At 31.1% G+C, this 5,657-nt stretch overlaps 1 protein-coding gene and 2 long non-coding RNA genes across 3 annotated transcripts in view; 2 read left to right on the top strand and 1 right to left on the bottom strand.

Annotated features, from left to right (window-relative positions):
- The window catches only part of LOC107635057 (TMV resistance protein N-like), a 136,631-nt gene that overhangs the window by 36,569 nt on the left and 94,405 nt on the right, over positions 1-5,657 (bottom strand). The window lies entirely within an intron of this gene.
- The window catches only part of LOC110271293, a 96,686-nt gene that overhangs the window by 15,809 nt on the left and 75,220 nt on the right, over positions 1-5,657 (top strand). The window lies entirely within an intron of this gene.
- On the top strand, positions 3,922-4,286 carry LOC107635070. The gene is made up of 3 exons (XR_001619131.2): positions 3,922-3,975; positions 4,042-4,122; positions 4,266-4,286. It is a non-coding gene; the product is annotated as an uncharacterized LOC107635070 (long non-coding RNA).

Genomic DNA, 5,657 nt, shown 5'->3' with positions numbered 1-5,657 from the left:
TAAATAATATTATATATAATAAATATATTATTATTATAGATGTTATATACATAAAATTGTAAATATTAAAATATATAAAATAATTTTATATTATTATTTCTCTAAAAATATATTATCGTTTGTTAATATAATTATGAATAGTGCTATTATTATTGAATTTTTTGGAAACTGCATGAGATTTCTTTTTCTATTTTCATCTATTTTCCTTTTCTTCGTTTATTTATTTTGTAAAATTAGTTCCTTTCTAAATGACCCGTTAACGAAGTTGACAAAAAAACTCACCTAATTTAACTGTCACATAGCATTAAATCATTAGGCAAGCTTACATGACAGAAAAATGTTCAATCAATTTGACATTTTCAATGGAGGACCAATTTGATTATGGAATAAAACTTGATGAACCAATTTGATTATCGTTTCTATTTAGAAATCAATTTCAAAAATAATTTGTACTATTAAATTTAAAAATTATGTTGTGGTAATTCACAATAAAGCAAATCAAAGTTTAACATTTTTAATGTAAATGTTCTTTTCTATTAGAATTAAAAAACTCATATCATGCCAATGAGTTATAGCTCAAATGGTATAGTCTTTCCATACTCAATTAAGAGGTTGCAGGTTCGAGTCTCCTATTTTTGGTAAAAAATAAATAAATAAATATAAAATAAAAAACTCATATCATTATATTATATTTCAATTTTAATACCAAACTCTATTGAATTATATTTGTGGTAGTGTTTCTCATTGAATAGTATTTATTGTGATGATTAAAAAACTGAGGAGTTAAAGATCAGGTTTCTGCGTGTTAGCTAGTTTGTGTGATTGTGAATATTGATACTAACTGGAAGCTACTGCTTAGGCGACTTCATATAAAAAAATCTAGAGATCAATTAAGATATTTTCTCATCGTGATATGGCTTATGGCCTACGCCGAAGGAAGAATTTAAGGGAAGACTTATTTATATAAATTTAGATCCTCTAAATTTTGAATTTTATTTTAGAGAATGAAATATAATTTTTCATCACTTATTTCATAGGTAAAATAAAAAAAAATATAAAAAAAAATTATTCAAAAGTGAAAAATCACATTTTACTTTCTAAAGTAAAAATTTAAAATTTAAAAGATCTAAATTCTTACTTAAAACATAAAAAGTCTTGCTCTCAAGGACTAAATACTAAATAGTAATACTCAGTATAATACTCTAATTATTTTATTGCTTTTATTTTTTGTAATCTTTAATGATTTTATAAGCCTAATGAGATGTGCATAAAAATGATAGTAAAGGAAGTTTGCAGAGAGAGTGGCTTTGCTAGGAATAAAATTGCTCTCTTTATTTTTTTAACGGAAAATTCAAAAGTTGTTTTTTATAAAAAAATTTAAATATTAGAATACTCTAAATTAGCTGAATTTTATTCTCTAATAAAAATATAGGATATAGAATTTAAATATGATATTAACTAAAATTTTTAATATAAAAAATTGTTTTTTTTTTTTGAGAAATCTTATTATTATTAAAAAAACATGAAATTTTACTTTAATGACAAAATTTATTTAGAGTAAGTGAAAATTCGCCCAATTTATAATCTACCATACGATCTATATATAAATAGGTAAACACTTTTTTAAATCAATAAATAAAGTTGATTTTAAGAAAACATTTTTTTTTAAAAAGTGATTTTGAAGGATTGCTTTTGAAACTGAAAGGGTCAAATGTGGGGGTTCTTGTTTCTGGACCCAAGGGTATGAAGCAGGAGGTAGCGGCTGTTTGCTCATTTAATTTGGCTGAAAATCTGCATTTTGAGTCCTTTAGCTTTTAACTGGTGATTTTACTTGTATTGCTAGAAAATGTAAAATGCTTAGCTATTAGCCAGAGTTGATCTTAGCTTATTTTGAGTTAGAATTTTGTTATTTTTTGATAGTGTAAATTGGTTATGTAACAAATGTTAGATCCTAGTTCCTAGCTACCACCAATGACAATGCGTCTAAATTCTAATAGTCTCCTTTGCTTCTAGAAAATAAAATCTGTCATAAGGAACACAATAAAAGAAAAAAGAAGATAAAAAGGTTTTTTAGTTCCATATCTTTTTTTAGAATATTAACATACAAACAGTTTAATATTTTATAAATCTAAATCATTTCATACATGGTTACATCAAACTCAAATTTATCTAACACCAGATCCAGATTGACAAGGACTAAATTTGTGCATTGCTAAGGTTTCCACAGCTTTTAACCACTGATATTTCAAGTTTCCAGACCCAGAAAAGTGAGATCACTTCAGTTCTTGGCCAAACTTATATTTGTATACTTCATCTTCTTCAAAAACTGATCAAAATTGGAAAAGAAAAAGTGAAAATATTATTAGCTTTTAAAGTTATCTTTCTGACAAATTTAAATATAGGATTGATGCAATGCTGCTTCAATTCAAGCAGTGTTCTGTTAATACAAGATTATTAGCAAATACTAAAATGTATGTGTGTGAAAACAGGAAAGTGAGTGGAAGCTGCTTGTGTAACTTCTATCAGCATAAGATTTTGCTTTGTTGACTTTTGTGGAAAAGACAAAAAGGTGAATTGGTTATTGCCTGGAAATGATATAGTAATTTACTATTTTGATGTTTGTGTTTTTGTGTAAATGGATGTGTTAATCAATAACTATATGAGACTGATTATAATTTATAGTTAGCGTTAAAGAAAATAAAACATTCTCTGCAGATACTTGGATATTTTGCACTTTGGTTATATTATTTATGAAATTTGTTTATAAACATGAATCATATTTGATTTTTGGATCATATGGTTGTAATATTATAATAATAATAATAATTTAAAGATATTTTCCCCCTATTACTACTATTAAAAGTTGTGTAAAAAAGCAAGAAAACTTCGTATAAAAAGCGTCTTCATCGATGCCATTAGAAGCCAAGAAAATAATGGTTAGTTAATTAGACAGTTGGCAGCGAGTTACTTAGAAGTCAGTAATAATAAGTAGTAGGAAATCTGTTATGAAGTAAGCAGCATGTATATAACCACCCTCCATTTCAGTAATGAATGAGAAAATCATACTCACTTCTCATGATTCACCTTCTCTAATCTAAGTAACTAATGCACTAACAGCGTAAATGAGAAGTAGCGATAGCAGAATCAATAAGTTCCAGTATGAATGTTGAGCTATCAGAATTCAGAGAGTAAATACCCATAGTTGTCCCTGAGATTCACGCAAATACCCATAATAATCCCTAAGATCCCAATTTCCTCATTGTAATCCTTCAGATAGAGCTCCGAGCACTCAAACTGGTCCCTGACCATATTTCAGGTGATGACTCATCACCAGAGTGCTGACGTGAACTTGGATTACCACGTGGGAGGGGTCCAAAACGTCGTCGTTTTGGGTTTGGCGCCCTTAAAAGCCAAAAACGACGCCGTACACAAACACTTCACTTCACTTATCTCTTCTTCTTCCACCCTCTGACTTCTTCTTCATCTCCCCATCAATGGCGTAGCCATAGGGTTGTATTCGCTGGGTTTAGGAAAATTTGAGAGAAAAAGTAATCCGATCGAAGTTGTTATCGTTCTTCCCCTCCTTCACCACCATAAGCACGAGGTTCTGACTTTGTGATCGGACTCAAGGTAACCTTTTTTTTTTTCAATACAGTGTTGGTTGATGATATGCAAGTTGTTAGTATAGTTGAGGTTCTGGAGTTTTGGTCTCATTATAGTGTCTAGGATTTGAAGGCTGGCTGGGGTTTGTAGGGTTGCTCTATTTAACCTGAATGAAACACGGATGAAACAGGGAGTTGTATGCAGGATTGGAAAAATATGTTTTCTTGTGGTGATTAATTTTTTTTAATGTATTAGTAGGCTTTCTTTACATTTTGTCTTAATACATGTTCCCTTGTATTTTCTTTTTATATTTTCTGTAGGTAGTACCTTATGAACGTCCTGTACTAAGCAAGACTTACCTTTTTCCTGAGTGTAAGTTGTGATATTCTCTCTCCCTCTATGCTATAATTATCTTGATGTGACAATTGGATTTTGCAGCCCCTGCTAGACTTCCTGGTTTCCATGTTTGTGTTGGAAGTGGAAGAGAAAGATTGCTTCCTGAGTGGTATAATGAAAAAGGTGATTATTACGTTTGGTTCATCACAATTATTGGATAGTTTTAAGGACAGCTAGGCTCTCATGCTAAGTGAAAACAAGAGTAAATTAGAAAAATGGTCCCTAACAATGATTTTTCAAATGCAAATTTAAATGTTTGATTGCAGGTATAGAGTTGATTCTTAGCACAGAAATAGTGAAAGTAGACCTTGCTGCAAAATCTCTATTTTATTTCATGCCATACTGTTTTATTTCTTTATATGTTTTTAAAGAAGTGCATTATAATCTGATGTAAAGTTGCATAATTAACAATGCAAAAATGCTTTACATATAATTGATCCTCAAAAACTATGTTGGGTACTCAAACCAAGTTAATTGAAGATTTATATGCATATAACAGTCCTAAAACTATCATTGCATGATTTGAAAAGGTTTCAACCTTGCTTTTTCAGGTGAAAGATTGGGGGTGTGGCTTGTTCTCTTTCCAACTGTTTATTTATCAGTAGGAATTGCAACTGCATTGATCCTTATAGGAGGAAAAACCATGAAACTCTTCTTCCAAATAGTTTGTGATCCAATGTGTACCTCAAATCCTTTAGGTTGGCTTCTAAATTTTTTGAAAGGCATTAGTGCTGCTCGTATAAAAGAAATGCAACAAAATCTTTCCAAGGTTTGTATTCTGGGTTATGTACAGTCTTTTACTGCTGAAACCTTGCAAAAACTTTCTACTGTTTCCCAATGCCAATGGCAAGTTTAAACATAATTTATGCCCCGTGCAATATAACCACTAATCACCCTGCATATTTGTTATTTTTCTAAAATTGATATTTAGTTCAATGTCTTGCTTTCCTATTTGGCATTAATTGCTTTTATTTTATTTTCCAGTACTCAATACATTTCCTGTATCCTTGTCCAGCTCAACCATTGGGTCCTGAAGACTTGGTTTGGAGAATGGTTTGTTACTTTCAGTTTTGATATTTTTCGATATGCTTGACCCTCAGTATTCCTAGACTGCTTCTTTTAGGAACTGAATGGCATTGTTCTCCTTTAACTATGGCATTGTTCTGTTTATGATGATGCTACAGATGGCTGGGAAGGTGGTGAAGCTTCATTCCCGAAGATCACAACGTGTAGTTCAAGGGTATGAAAAAGAAGAAGAAGAGATGAAGTCGAAGAGGAGATGAATTATATGAAAATTTGGGGATTTAGGGTTACATATAATACGAAGGACCAACATGGGTACAAATTGGAAATTAGCCAGCTCAGCTAGCCGTTGGACCCTCCAGCGTGGCAATCCGAGGCCACGTCAGCGCTCCGGTGATGACTCATCACCTGAAATATGGCTAGGGACCACTTTGAGTGCTCGGAGCTCTATCTGGAGGACTACAATGGGTAAATCGGGATCTTAGGGATTATTATGGGTTTTTGCGTGAATCTCAGGGACGACTATGGGTATTTACTCGAATTCAGAAGCATAACTAATATATACAAATGGATTGCTCATGCTTTTACAATAAAAGACATATTACAAAATGTGTATTAAGAAGTCAGTAATATGG

Source organism: Arachis ipaensis, chromosome B04 (genome assembly GCF_000816755.2).
Source record: "Arachis ipaensis cultivar K30076 chromosome B04, Araip1.1, whole genome shotgun sequence".
Taxonomy (NCBI): domain Eukaryota; kingdom Viridiplantae; phylum Streptophyta; class Magnoliopsida; order Fabales; family Fabaceae; genus Arachis; species Arachis ipaensis.
Note: the sequence above shows the minus strand (reverse complement) of the source record. Positions and strands in the feature narration are given on the sequence as shown.